This window comes from Hylobates moloch, unplaced genomic scaffold, assembly GCF_009828535.3.
Source record: "Hylobates moloch isolate HMO894 unplaced genomic scaffold, HMol_V3 SCAFFOLD_6, whole genome shotgun sequence".
NCBI classification, from domain to species: domain Eukaryota; kingdom Metazoa; phylum Chordata; class Mammalia; order Primates; family Hylobatidae; genus Hylobates; species Hylobates moloch.
In genome coordinates this window covers 10,886,017-10,901,539 of record NW_026652281.1, presented here as the reverse complement: position 1 = coordinate 10,901,539, position 15,523 = coordinate 10,886,017, and positions in this window count along the sequence as shown.

Genomic DNA, 15,523 nt, shown 5'->3' with positions numbered 1-15,523 from the left:
CGGTAACAGAATGAACTCAACTCTCTTTAGCCAAAGAAGACCTTTTAGATTAGCAAGGTGCAAATTCTCAAATTACTCAGTATCAGTTTGTCATACGATCTCTCCAATCAAAACCGTAAGTAGATCTCTTTACTTTCTCTTTAGTTTAATAAATAGCATTAGCAGATGGTTTCATTTGGGGGTTTAATATACTCCCTTGAACAGTATTTTATCCCCTGAGGAGAATGATTTTGGGTGCAGAACTACAAAGCTGGTCTCAGGGTGGACCGTGGGCTGTCAGCTAAACCCATTCATTAATCCAAAGGGTCCTTGTTGCTTATGAGTTTCATTGAAGGCATGTTTCAAACCCATGAAGCAGCAAAAATGACAAGTTAGGAAGTCACAAAGCTTTGGGTTACTCAAAAATAGTGAAAACCACAAATGTCAAACCTGCACCTGCCAAGGGTCTATTGTACCAGATTCTGAGCTCCTTGAGGGCGGGGAATAGGGAATGTTTCTGATTCATCTTTGTATCTCTGGTAACTGCAACCAGCATAGTACCAGGCATTGTGAATGTCCTTCATATGTTTATGACATGAGTGGATAGATGGATGGACGGATGGACGGACAGATGGATGAATGGATGAATGGATAGGGTTTGTGTAAGATAATAATTTTTAAACTCAATGATGAACAAAGAAAACCATCTTTCTAGAAAAGCATGCCATGTTACATTAGACATATGAAACTTCCTCCCAGTTCACAATAAGTACAATCCAGAAAGTTTAACTTTGGACTAGAATTTGCAATATATTCTTTTTAAGAGCTTTTTAAAATTGGTAAAAACTTCTCCGTATTCTAGCACAGTGTAAGCATAAATCCTTGTATTTTAAAAAGACCCCCAAATGCTTAATTTATAGTCCCAAATTCTACATCCATCACCTTTAGGTCACCTATATGCTTTTCTGATGACTGAAAGAAAGGGAATCATAAACTTAAAAAACTGTTAAAAATATCTCTTAAAAAACATTTTGCAAGTCTTTGAAGCTGTCACAAAAATCTTAGGTAGTTTCTGAAAATTGTCCAAATATGGTAGTGTCGCCATAACCAATTGCTCAGCAATCATTACAGACTCTGGGTGAGCTCTGACAAAGGAACTAATATTCTGAAAATGAAAGTATCTGAGAACTAAGCACAGGCCGCACGGAACCTGCAGGCTGCTTTGGCACTTGCACTACCTCCAGAGAGCTTGGGCAGACACACTTGAACTTTCACAAAGCTGCTTGGCCTGTCCTCAAACAGACGTGCCAGTCTCTCCTACACGGGCTGGCTGGGGAGCTCTTCTGCTTCACTCACCTTCCATTTAAGTGAAACCATAATCTACCCCCTGCACCTGCTCCTCAAAAAAACCAAACAAACAAACAAACAAACAAAAAAAGCCCCATAGTAGTGATGGCAGAGCAACGGTCCTTTTAGCACAAATTTACACTTACCATGTTCCTCAACTACAAGGTATTTTAATAAAGTTAATCTCCTGATATTTGTGCTAGAAATTGCTGGTATTAAGTGGCTATTTAGCAGAACACCACCGACCCTTCAGCAAGCTTGGCGCCCAGGAGCTTAAAGCAAACAAGCCATGGCAAACCACCTCCATCCGCCTTCTACCCCAGCAGAACTCCCTTTGGTATGAAGGTCTTGATATGAAAGATGTTGCACTTCCTTCTTTCCGCCATATGCATTCTTGCAGCAAGAGAAGGTGAAGGACGGGTACTACTTCCACACCATCCAAAGGCAAATGCCCCATTCACTTGGCAACATCAGCCCTTAGAGGGTTCCACTGGGCAATTACAAAATACGTAAGTGGCAACTATATGCTGGGCCTAAAGTAAGGCATCAAAAAATTTACCCAAAACCTTTACATCTAGCTCATTGCAGATGCCTAACATAAAAGGGCACCAGGAAAGAAAGCAGAGGTATTTCTAGTTCTGCAGATGTCTACCAATGCTTTTCTCACATTATGACCATCATCATAATAATCCCAATGATATAATCATAGATAATAATAATGTTAGTCATAAAACAAGGGTGACTTTTTAAGAAAGGTTGGGAAGTTGTTTCAAACTGTGCAGGGCTGGTGTCACAGGAAAATGTCAAACTTTCCACTTTAACTTCCGTTTTTCAGGCACGAACACTTTGCTTTGGGGGAAATCTTGGCACTACGAGGGCTCAACCTGAGAACAAACTTCAAGTGTGCACCCTGCCTCTTTTCTGCTCATCGCTCAGCTCTCACCTGGACTCGTTAAAAATACAGAACTCTGGGTCCAGCCAGACTGAACATCAGCTCTCCCCCCAGCCAACAGTCCAAGCCTGGATTTCCACGAAGGCACGAAGCTCTCTTTACAGATTGCAGATTTACATGGTAAAAATAGAAACGTACGGCATCACATGTATATGCAAATTTGCCAACCAAACTCAGTGCTGAAAATAGTTATTTACTATTTGGCGTGCATATTGGCCCAGAAAACCTTCCATACCTATTTCATGCTCATTTAAATTCTTTAAGAGTTCCTGACCCATTTAAATTCCTTGAGGGACGCCTGGCTTCACATGGGCATTTGTCTGCTCCTCTCCCCAGCAGCTTTTAAAGAAATATTGCCTGTCAGTGCAGATTGGACTTTGGAAAAAATATCTATTAAAAATATTTTTAATATATATGGCCCCCCTTTCTTTAGGTCTTTAGGCCATAATATATATGGCCCCCCTTTCTTCAGGTCCATTCTGGGCACTGTTGAGCCACGAGTGGCCTCGGACCTAGAATCATGGCTTCCTTCTTGATAGCTCCTTTATGTTTAGGAACTAGAATGCCTAAGCTGAACAGCTGGAAAATAGGGACAGCAGTTTTTCTGAAAATTTGGTCTTTGGACACCGACATCAGAGCCCCCTAGGTGTGGGGAGCAGGGAAGGCTTGTGCAAAACGCAAGCTCCTGACTCCTCTCTAGAACCACTGACTCCGAATTTCTGGGAGTGGGACTCTGGATGTTGCTTTTATAGGAAGTTTACTGTGGTGATTCTGGTGGCTTCCAGGGGTGGGGATCCATTACTCAGAAACCACCCTGAAATCCTGAAAGTGTGCCGCTCAGGAGCTGCATTCCGCAAGGCCAGAGGGCACTGCGGGATTCACCACCAAATGAGGGCACCGACTTCCTGCAGGAAGGCGGGAGGTGACTTCCCCAAAGTGACCAGCGCACACTGAGGTCCGCACTGCCATTCTTTCCAGGAGCAATTCTGATGCTCACAGAAGGGACCACTGTTCCTAAGGGCAGTGTGGCAAATTATTCCCACCGCACAACTGGCTGAGCCAAAGGGGCACCATCTCTGCCCCCATATTTAGGGACGATGACTCAGTACAGTTTGGGTTCTACAGCTCAGCAGTGTGTGTTTAAACCTTGGCCCTACCTCCCACTGGCTACTTCAGTTTACAGAGGAAATGATAACAGTTCCTACCCGATAAGGTTATTGAGAGATCAAATAAGATCAATATTGCCAGGCATCTGGGGTGATATGGGCCAACTAGTAAGCCCTTAATAAGCAGTAGCTGGTTTTTTTTTTTAAATACTTTTAAAATACTTTTTTGATTTTTTAAAATCCTTTAGAATTTACACCCAGAAAGTCTATCTAGGTGAACAGGCAAGTTTGGTTTGGAAAACGAAGTGATGATGCAAAGTGACGCCTACAGAAACTATGGAAGCTTCTTAGAAAAGTCCTCTCTACTATCCTCTGCTAGAGAAGGAAGCTGAGGTCACCTGATGATGAAAAGATGGCCCCACCATCAAGTAGCAGATAGTTTCATAGTATAAATTCACTGCCAACTAGTTAGTGGGTTCTTGATACATTTGGCAGTACGCTGTTTCTCACCTTCACTCACAAATTAATTTGCCACACCATTATCCTTGCATGCACGTGTGTATGTGTGCCTGCACACTTGAACAATAATACTTCTTTCACTCACTTTTTTCAATATAGGCAAAGACACATCTATTGAAATATCTATCCAGGCGTACATACTGGTGCCCCACATAGATACAGAACTTGCTCATAGCTACTACCTACAGACATTCCCACGCATCTTTAACAGGTGAGACAACCCATACACAGGCAAATGCCCACGCATCCACCCGTTCTCACGTGGCAGTATCCACAGGCTCCCACACAACCCAGGACACAGCTTTGTGTGCCTCTGCACAAACAACCTCGTATAGACACAACTGCACAAATGCACTCAACACGCCTCTTCCCCCGCCTCGTCCCACACAAACGCATCAACGAGTTCTTGGAGTATGGCACAGACCTGAGTCTCTGGCAAAAAACCAAAAAACAAACAAACAAAAAAAACCCTTTGGAAACCCATTAAAAACCGAAGCCAGAATTGAGCGTCCCCTTCGCGTTATGTCAGCAGGCTGCTGACTGTGGGAGCAGGGAGCATGAACACAAACGAACATTCCAGAATCAGCTTTGTTGTCCTCCACGTACTCTGCCTTCCTTTTTTTTTTTTTTTTTTTCCTTCAGCAACAACAGAAATCTGTGAAATGACTGAGGGTGGTTAATTAAGCATTGCAGCCCATATTCCACTGCAGTTTCAATTGGAAATGGTGTTCTCTTTCACTTCCTGTTATGCAGGATTGCGGCAGGCTGTTAGACACCTGCCACGCTCCCAGCCCAGCTGCTGTTCAGCTAGGGGCAGAGAGGAAGCACTCCCGGGCCCTCGGCCTTGAGAGGGTCTCATTCTGCAAACCAGCCCCTCCCCGCTGAGGCGGGGGCTGGCGGTGGAGGCACAGCTGATGTGAGTCCACACTGGAAGCTTGAGGACCGGCAGCTGGCGGTAAAGACCTTATTCCATTGTGAGGGTTGTGGCAGGAGGCCAAGTGTTTTCCCCCAAACCCCCAAACCCTGAGTCCTGCCATGACCCATGTGTAATTAAAGCTGGAGTGTCTACGCAGGCCGGAAATCAGATGTTATTTTTTGGTTTGCCTGGATCCCTTAGCGTCAGGAATCAGACTGCATGCAGAAACATCCACTTGTTTGTTGAGCCATTTATTTGCTCATTCATTCATTCACTCATTCTTTCATTCACTCATTCATTTATTCACTCATTCATTCACTCACTCATTCTTTCATTCACTCATTCATTTATTCACTCATTCATTCACTCACTCATTCTTTCATTCACTCACTCATTCATTTATTCATCACCCTGGGAAAACCTCCTATGGGTTAGCTTCTCTATGCTAGGGAGTCACCAAACAGACAAGGCACATTTTAATTTTAATAAAGCTAGCTAACCCTCCTCATCGTAGCTCCGATTTACTGAGAACCCATTATGTGCCAAACAACATGTGCCATACCAGTGAGCTCCAGCACCCTTTATTTAACAAAACCACTCCCAGTTCCTTGGGGATATTTTTCACTGCTTGTAATTACTCTGTTTTTATCAGAAAACAGAGAGGAAGGCATTGGAGGGAGGGCAGAGGGAGGGTGAGGGGAAGCAGGGGAGCAGTGGACTCCAGGCTTCCTCAAGGAGATGATGACAGTGATGGGCTAATGATGCTCACAAGTTCTTTGATGCTTCTGCCATCAAGAGGTGGGGTGCGTATCTCCTCCCCTTGAGCCTGGGCTGACCTGCTTTGACTAATAGTGTACAGTGAAAGTCGCACCATTGCCATTTCTGATATTTCAAGGCAGTTTCTATTTCCTTTCTCTCGGAGACCTGAGCTGCTACATCCTAAGCCGGTTACATAAGAATCCCGAGGCTGCCATGCTGTGAGGAGGTCCAAGCTGCTACCTGGGGAGGCCATGTGGACAGAGAGTGAGCTGCCTATTCAGCCCCCAGCCCTCGGAGTCGTCACAGTTTAGCTCCACACATCACTGAACAAAGCAAAGTCACCTCTGCTGAACCCTGTGTGAATTCCTGACACGTGAAATTTTGAGATACAATAATAATCAATTATTTTAAACCATTAAGTTTTGGGAAGGTGTTGTTATATAGAAATAGATAACAAGCTTATTGACTGAGTAGTGGAATCTTAACAGGTGAGTGAATTAGGTAAAGATGAGGAAAGGAAGGACATTCCAGGTGGAAGAGAATAAGCATTGTGTTGTTTGTTTGTTTTTTGAGATAGGGTCTCGCTCTGTCACCCAGGCTGGAGTATAGTGGTGCCATCTCAGCTCACTGCAACCTCCTCCTCCCGGGTTCAAGTGATTCTCCTGCCTCAGCCTCCTGAGTAGTTGGGACTACAGGCGCCTGCCACCATGCCCAACTAATTTTTGTATTTTTAGTAGAGACTGGGTTTCACCATGTTGGCCAGGCACTGGTCTCTATCTATTGACCTTGTTTGTGATCTGCCCACCTCGGCCTCCAAAATTGCTGGGATTACAGGCCTGAGCCACTGCGCCCAGCCTGTATATCTTCTTAAAATCCCAAGTCCAAAACCCCATGAGAGGGAAGCTACTTCCAATCAGATAAAAGAGTTGTCTCTTGGGAGGCTTAGAACAGAGGACAGAGGATGCCAACAATACCCAGCTTTTATCTGATGAGAGAGATACCCAGGCTTTTCATATTAATTTCCCATAAATCATACGGGCTCTGTTGCAAATTATCTTTCCCCAGGACTAGTTACATAGGTCATTGAGTCAGTGCCCAAGATGGAGAAGCCATTTCTTTCTGAATACCCTTTGGGTTCAAAAAGGTAACAGAGGTCTGAGAGTCAGAATCATCTTTTTAGAGAGATCTTAACCACGGGGAACTGTGTTTTAATCCAGGGACAGCTGTCCCAAGAGCCTGTGTGCTTAACCATGCTGCCACATGTGCGTCCATTATCTAACCCAGAGAAAAAAAAGTAAAAGTTACAAGATTTGGGCTGGGGGGTTGGCTATGTGGAGCAGATCATCCTGTTGGTCTACTACATAAAATAGGTATGCTTTGAGGCAATGTGTGATCTGTCTGTACTGTGCAACAGCTTCCAATGATGCCTCATTTTTTCCTTTGGAATCTAGAGTACCGTCCAACTCCCAGGGCGAATTTGGTGTTTCTCAAATTGTTGACCTTGCATTAACTGCATTAGAGTCACTGAGGCTTTTCCTCCATGAGAGAGCAGCCTCTTTTAAAAATACGGATTCCCAATCTGTACCCCCAAAATGGCCTCAAGCAGACTTTCTGTGGATAGGGTCTGGAAATTCGAATTTTACATGCTTCCTCCGAGATGTGATGCTTATTTACGATGACAGTTGAGGACCATGGGAAAGAAACACTGATTGCCCCATTATGAATGCTCGATTATAGTCAGGTCTATGAAGAGACTGCTTTTTTCCACATCTCCCATAGGACCCATTACAAATCACAGAAGCCCTGCTTGTGGAATACCCTCTTGTGGAAGCCCCTGCATTTAGGAAATGGGGCGGCTGTCTGCTGATCTGCTCCAAGCTCTCTTCCCTCTCCTACAGAGCATAGGAGTGGAGGGCAGGGAGGTGACCACTGGGAATGACATTTCCTGGCTTCCCCAAATCCCTTGCCAACTGGCTTCCTGATAGGTTTGGACAACGGGAGGTGCTGGTGGGAGGTGGGGTGAGAGGAAGGGAGAAGCCAGGGAACTTCTCTCCTCTCCATCAGGTGTCATGTCACCTGGTTGGTTCCAGTTTCCATTGTACAGCCACTTTTCCTCTGCTCAGAGCTCCTGCTTTTGGGCTCTGGCTCTAAAGCAAGACACTCTCCAGCGGGTAGTGGCTTCCTGAATTTCCTTGTTTCTGAGCCTCCTTACCTTTTCCTTTTTAGCACTCCTAAGACCTTTGTAACTAGTGGCTCATATTAGGTTTCCTCCTCTGAACCTATCTAGGGGTGAGTTCTGTTTTCCAGACTGCTCTGACCTATGCAGGGAGAAACACAGTAAAAGGTGTGTCATACAAATGACTAGCCAGCTACCCGTGAGTTATTGGGTGCCTCTGGTGGGCCAAATATGGCGCTAAAAGCTTTAGATATATTATATTAGATATATTATTTATTCATTCAAAAGCATATATTGAGTACATACTAGATGGTAGGGACTGAGCTAGAAATTAGGTTTACAATGGGAACAAGAGGTGGTGGTCCCAGCCCTCACTGGGTATCACCTCTCCTGGGGAAGACTCACCTTGCATAGAGAATTGCAGGTGTGATGTGTGGGTCATTGCAGAGAACTGGATGGTGCTCATGAGGGTATAACAGTAGGGCCTGGCTCCATTCAGCAAGTGGCATCGTCCCTCTTTCAAACAGATGAGGAAACTGAAGCTTAGAATAGGAAAGATGACATCTTAAAGGTATATATACCCTAGAACATTCTCATCCTTAAAAAGAAGAAACTGGGACAAGGTTTTCCAAGCAGAAGCTATAGGGAATATTGTGGGTTGAATCGCATCTCTAAGAAGACATGTTGAAGTCATAACCATTGGTACCTGTGCATGTGATCTTATTTGGAAATAGTGTCTTTGCTGATGTGATCAAGTTAAGGAAGAAGACATACTGGATTAGGGTGAGCCCTAAATCCAGTGATTACACACAGACGTACAGGGCAAAGGCCAAGTAATGATAGAAGCAGAGATTGGGGTGATGTAGCTGCAAGTCAAGAAATTGATGGCAACCACCAGAAGCTAGTTAGAGGCAAGGAAATTCTTTTCCGAGAGACTAAAGAGGGAGGATGGCCCTGCCAACACCTTACTATTCAACTTCTGGCCTCTAGAACTGTGAAAGAGTAAATTTATGCTGTAAGTAACTCAGTTGTGGTACTTTGTTGTGGCAGTCCTAGGAAACTCACACAGGTAGAGAGAAAGAACTCAGAAATATGTATTACCAATATAGTCAGAGGCATTTGAACCAGACAACTCCATCTTGAATAGGGGCTGGGCACAATGAGGTTGAGACCTATGGGGCTGCATTCCCAGGAAGTCAGGCATTCTAAGTCACAGGATGAGGTATGAGGTTAGCACAAGATACAGGGTACAAAGACCTTGCTGATAAAACAAGATGCAGGAAAGAAGCCATCCAAAACCCACCAAAACCAAGATGGCGATGATAGTAACCTCTGGTCGTCCTCGCTGCTCATTATATGCCAATTATAATGCATTAGCATACTAAAGACACTCCCACCAGCACCATGGCAATTTACAAATGCCATGGCAACACAAGAAAGTTACCCTATAATGGTCTAAAAGGGTAGGAACCCTCAGTTCTGGGAGTTGCCCACCCCTTTGCCGGAAAACTCATGAATAGTCTACTCCTTGTTTAGCATATAATCAAGAAATAACTATAAATATACTCAAATGAGTAGCCCATGCCACTGCTTTGCCTATGGAGTAGCCATTCTTTTATTCCTTTACTTTATTAATAAACTTGCTTTCACTTTACCCTATGGACTGGCCCTGAATTTTCTTGCATGAGGTCCAAGAACCCTCTGTTGGGGTCTGCTTCAGGATTCCTTTCTGGTAACACCATCAACTCCTGGGGTGTCCCAGACCTGATGCTGAGCCACCCCAACAAGACTCCAAACAATAGGGGTGCCCAAAACACAGTCTACAGAGGGTGGATTCAGGGGCCTCACTCACATGGGCAAAGCCATTTCTACAAATATTCTTGAAACAAATGGAATTATTTTCTGGAAACAGAGAGGAGAAAATAAAATTGAATTCTAATTAAAAAAATGCCTATTATATAATACACACTTTCTATATGTTACATTTTTGCACATAATATGTAATATACTGCTTTTTCCTTACAAGAAACTTGGAGGTATATGCAAAGATCAATGTTTGTCAAATGAGTGATGCTAGACACCCACATCACAGACCTAGGAAATGGCTCAGTGAGGTCAGACCCCATGACCTATGTTCTTTGCACCCTGGCCTGCTATTCCATGACTCTTTTTCTCCCAACTCTTACATTAGTCTTGGTTGGTGTTCATCTAGTAGAAACTGTGCATAGTAGTGTGTCTGTGAAGGGGAAAGGCAACTTTATCAGAGCATCCCATTGTTGGATGCTAGAAATAAGAACCACCTTTTCCTGTGCCAGTCTATAATATCTCACTGGCTTCTAAATGAAAAGAGAGAGAGAGAGAGGGAGAGAGAAAGAGGAAAAGCAGGCTTTGTCTCTATCTGAGAATGTGATCAGACAATTTCAGTCCCATGTCCACCACAGCTGGTAGGTCACTGCCTGCACGGGGCCCAGTGGAGAGATTTTCCCCACAGATTTTCTGTAGTAAGGTAAGATACCATGATTGTGCAAGAGGTAGTGGCCCCCAGGGTAATTGAGATTCTGTCACAATCTACCTGGTAATCTACCGAACCTTCTGCACGAGTGTTCTTAAGTAATTCTGAAGGGACTTGAATTCAGGGACAAAGCAACATCTCAGCTTCTTTGAAGACAATATCAGGGTCATTCTTCGAATATCAAGAGCTCCTGAGTCATGCAATCCTTCGCATGAACTTTTCTTGATATCCTTCCTCTTAGACTCTTGTATATGTGTCCTTTTTCTATGAGCAAAGAATAGAATTGGGGAACTATGACAATCACTGCCATTAGAGTTAAACTGTCTATAAAAGACTGTGTCTTTGATCAACAGGGCTTGTTTGTAGTTCCTCTTCTGCAAGACAAGCTCTTGACTACGTGTGATCAAGAGGGAGTGTGGGCTACCTTGGGTCAGTCACTGTCTCCAGCTGACAAGGTGGGAAGCTGGCTCAGATGCTCCCTAGTTCATGCCACTGATAGAATTTGAAGCTGTCTTGGAATTAACTGTTACCTTATTGTAATCCCTAGGAAATATTTAGGTAGGTATACTATTATCAGGAAGTAGCGTCTTATTTGATCCTTGACTCAAATGCTTTTAGGTAAATATTCTTAAGAGTTTACAGAGGAAATTAGCCTCAGAGAGCTTAAGGAACTCACCACTATCATGCTAGATAGTGGGAGAAGGAGGAGTCAAATGCAGGTTTATCTAGTTCCAAAGTCTACACCAGTTGCACAGGGCCAACTCTCTATCCAGCATTGAGCAACTCCAACTGAGTAAGGGATCAAACCACAACCAAACTACAACAGCATGGCAACAACTCAGCTTAAAAAAATCAACTGAACTGCTCAGCTGGCATTCCAGACATGGAACAAGGAACAAAGAAGGAGGTTTCTCACATTTCCATCAGTTGTCACAGTTCTGCAAAGATAGGCATCATTCTTCCCTTGAAAAAAGTCTACTTCCCTCTAGAGCAAGTTACAAGAAAAAGGTTGTTAATAATGCTAGAAGCTAATGCAGCAAAAATAATTCTCTCTAAATATACTTTTTTTTTGGGGGGAAGGGGGCACGTGGCTGTCTATAAATAAGACAAATGAAATCACTGGGCTAGATATTTGAAGCTTTTGAGGTCCTCAAGAGCTTCAACCCACACTCCTTGCTGCGTTTTGAACCAGTCTTTGGAGCTGTTTACACACCAGGGGAATGATAAAAGAAAAATTTCAGCCAAATTAAATTTAAAGGAGTTTAATGGAGCAATGAATGATTCGTGAATTGGGCAGCCTTCTGAGCCAGGGTAGGCTCAGAAACTTTAGCACAGCCACGTGGTGGAAGATTTATGGAGTGAAAAAGGAAAGTGACATGCAGAAAATGGAAGTGAGGTACAGAGAAAGCCAGATTGGTTACAGCTCAGTGTTTGCCTTATTTGAACATGGTTTGAGCAGTTGGCACATTTGGTTGGCCAAAACTCAGTGATTGGCACATGTGTGGGCTACTGTCTCTTTACACCTCCACTTGTTATAATTCACGATGCACAGAAAAACCTTTAGGCTGAACTTAAATTATGTAATGAGGCAGCTTTTAGGCTAAATTTGTTGATTTAACCTGACCAGGTTTAATGCAAATGGGCCCTAAGACATATTCTCACTGGAGAAGGTGTCACAAAGCAGGGTCTTCCACTGGGCAGTGGCAGAGACCCTTACTGGGGGCTTCCTGTGTGTCAGGCACAGTGGTAAGTGGTCCACAAGAACTTTTCCCTATTTTAATTCTCCCAGTGGCTCCTAAGGCAGGGGCTGTTGGCAGTCCCGTTTCACAGATGAGAAACTGAAGCCATGTTCCTTGCCCAAGGCATTTAGGACAAGAATCAGCAATATTTGCATTCTGCTGTCGGGCTCTGCTCTGGGCCTTCCTAAAGTCAGTACCTCACCTCCTGCGGTCTGTAAGCCAGACCTGCCTTAAGACAGCCATGGTTGGGGCTGTCCCCCTCTGGCTGAATCAGTCCTCCATGTGGACTGATGGCTGTGGAGTGGGAAAAGAAAGTCCAAAGCTGATTCCAGCATCGTCTAACTTGATCTTTCTTAGCCTTATCTGTAAAATGCGATTATAGTAAATTCTTCCTCATAGATCACTGTGGGACTAAATAAGTTATTATATACGAAGCAAGTACCTACTAAAGTTAATTTTATAGATCTGTTCAGGAAGAGTCTAAGAACATAGTGAAAGCTTAAAAGACCTATACAGGTTGGAAGGATTAATCTTTTTATTTATTTTTATTTATTTATTTTTTCTTTTGAGACAGAGTCTCGCTCTGTCGCCCGGGCTGGAGTGCAGTGGCGCAATCTCGGCTCACTGCAAGCTCTGCCTCCCGGGTTCACGCCATTCTCCTGCCTCAGCCTCCGAGTAGCTGGGACTACAGGCGCCCGCCACCGCGCCCGGCTAATTTTTTGTATTTTTTAGTAGAGACGGGGTTTCACCGTGGTTTCGATCTCCTGACCTCGTGATCCGCCCGCCTCGGCCTCCCAAAGTGCTGGGATTACAAGCGTGAGCCACCGCGCCCGGCTAATCTTTTTAAAAAATCAGCTCCGAACAATGAGAATACATGGACACAGGGAGGGGAACAACACACACTGGGGCCTGTCGAGGGGCGGGGTGTAGGGAGAGCATCAGGATAAATAGCTAATGCATGCAGGGTGAAGTGCCTAGGTGATGGGTTGATAAGTGCAGCAAACTACCATGGCATATGTTTACATATGTAACAAACCTGCACCTCCTACACATGTATCCTGGAACTTAAATAAAATAAAATTTTTTTAAAAAAGAAAAAAATCAGTTTCATAAATAAGCATTTCGGCAGCTTCCTAGTTACAGTATATTTACTCTGTGTTTCAAAGATTTGTAATTTTTTTTTTTTTTTACTTCCCGGATCTTCAAGTCTTTTGACCACATTAGAGTCTTGATCTAGTTCCTCACCTGCCCCAGGGTTAAGGGAAACAGAAACCTCAGGCCTCAGAACTGGCCCTGCCCAGCAACCTTAGAGATGAATGGGAAACACTCTGTCTATTTTCTCTTCCAGACCACCTAGTATTACCCTCTGCAGTTCAAGGACACTGAGGAAGTTTAGTTTTCCCTTGTGTGTTTTTCTGAGCCTGTCATTCATTTGCTTTCAATGCCCTGGTGGGTGGACTCTCCTCTGTGCGGGCACAAAACTTTGCTTTTTGGACAAAGCAACAGCCCTCTGTGGAATAAATTTGTTCCCCAATGGCAGGGAACATACCTTTTGCACAGTGTCTTTGCCGCTCTGTGGCGACGTCCCTTGTGTCTGCCTGAGGGCCCTGCTTTTAGACAGTCACTTCTTACTCCCAACCAGTCACTTTTTCAGGATTATTTGCGAGGATGCGGTCTGGATCATGTTAACCTCATGTTATCAGGTCCTGTTCCATCATTTAACGCAAGACCATCATAATATTATGGGGTAGCAAAGGGGATCCAAAGAGACAACATGAAAAAGTACTTTGGAGGAATTTTTTCTTGGCAATTACTCTTGATAGCACTGAAGGCAACGTAAAGCTTTCCACCCAGAGAAGATAGCAAAACGGCAGCAAATGCTTTCATTGAAGAATTGATTCAGCATTTAATGAATATCTACTGTGACTGTGGGCAAGGCATGATGCTGTGAAAACAGGGATGGATAAGGAATTGCCCATGCCTTGGAGGGTGGCACCATTTTGTAAGAAAGTCAGACTGTGAACGAGGAAGTAGCATCCCAAGTTGACCATACTTGGTAGTTGTGGTTCTTTGGGAGAACTACTGAACTGCTTAGAACTTCAGCTTCTCTGGCTATAAATGGAAAAGATCAGGATTCTTCTTATAGATTTTGTGAGAATCCAATGCGATGATACAGAAAAGTACTTAGTAGAGTGCCTGGCCCATAGTGAGCACTCAATAAACACTACCATTCTCATTCTTCACATTATGATAATAAAGTGGTCTCAGTGCTATCACAGGTACACATGGAGTTCTGTGGAAATGTGGGGCTGTGTGCCATCGGCTTCTCTATGTGAGGGACCAGTGGGGAGAACATGGGTTCCCCAACCTCCAATTTCTGTCCATCTATAGGGTTGCTCCATAGAGCAGGGCACCCACACCCAGGCTGCACACTTGAGTCACCTGGATAGCCCCACCCAATTAAATCCCAATCTCTTGGATAGGACCCAGGAGTTAATATTTGTAAAAACCTTCACAGGTGATCTAATGTGCTGCTGAGGTCATGACCAGCTATGTAATTAGCAAGGTCCAGTGCGGAATGAAAATGCAGGGCTACTTGCTCAAAATTATTAAGAATGTCAAGGCAATGACAGTAAAGTATTAAACCAAGGGCCAGGTGCCCCTGCAAGGCAGCACACTGATGAAGCCGGCTCAGGCGGAGCTTGAGAAGCCCTCTGTTTGCATAACATTCCAGCCTCTCTCTGCCCATGGAGACTTGCGTCCCCAGGAAAGGAGATGTGGCATCTCTGGTTAGTAAATGCGGGGAAAGCAGCGGCCCTCCTCAGTTCTAGGAATCAATCCGCCTGTGCAAAGCAGGTGTGTTTGCTCTGCTCCTGTCTGTCCTAAGTTTTACAGAGCCACCTCTTGTTTGCAAGGCTTGAATGGTCTAGCACTTTCTTCCCTGGGGATTACATTTGTGTAATGCTGGGATACAGATCCTGCAAGCTCCTTTGGCCAATCTGAGGAGTATAACAATCATATATTTCCCTCGACAGCCAGCTCCAACTGGGGAGGGGAAGAGGAGGGTCATTCCCAGCTGAAGTTTGAAGGGTGCCAATGACGGGCCTCTCTTCCAGGCAGGTTAAGAAGCAGGGGGCAGAAATGCATGAGAGTGGGCACTAAACAGAAGCCAGCATGCAAAGACCCAGGGAAGAACTTGTTTGTCATGGGGAAGAGCTAGTGCCACGGCCAAGAGGTGGCATGGAGCTGGGCGTAATACAGGAAGCAGAAGGTCTTGGAGGCTGAACTTGGGTGAAGCCAGGGCAGAGCGGATGTGACAGAAGCTGGTGTGGACTACCAGCGGGCCTTGCAGGCTTTGGAGGGCTTCCAGAGGCCCCTCAGAGGTTTTAGGCAGGGGAGAAAATGGAAACTGTACCATTGCCCAGCAAGTTCTGGCAGACAGGCCTCCAGGGCTATAAGGCAGGTTGGGAAGCATTGTGTGGTAGGCTGATCCTCCCAGCCCCCTGAGCACCTAGCCC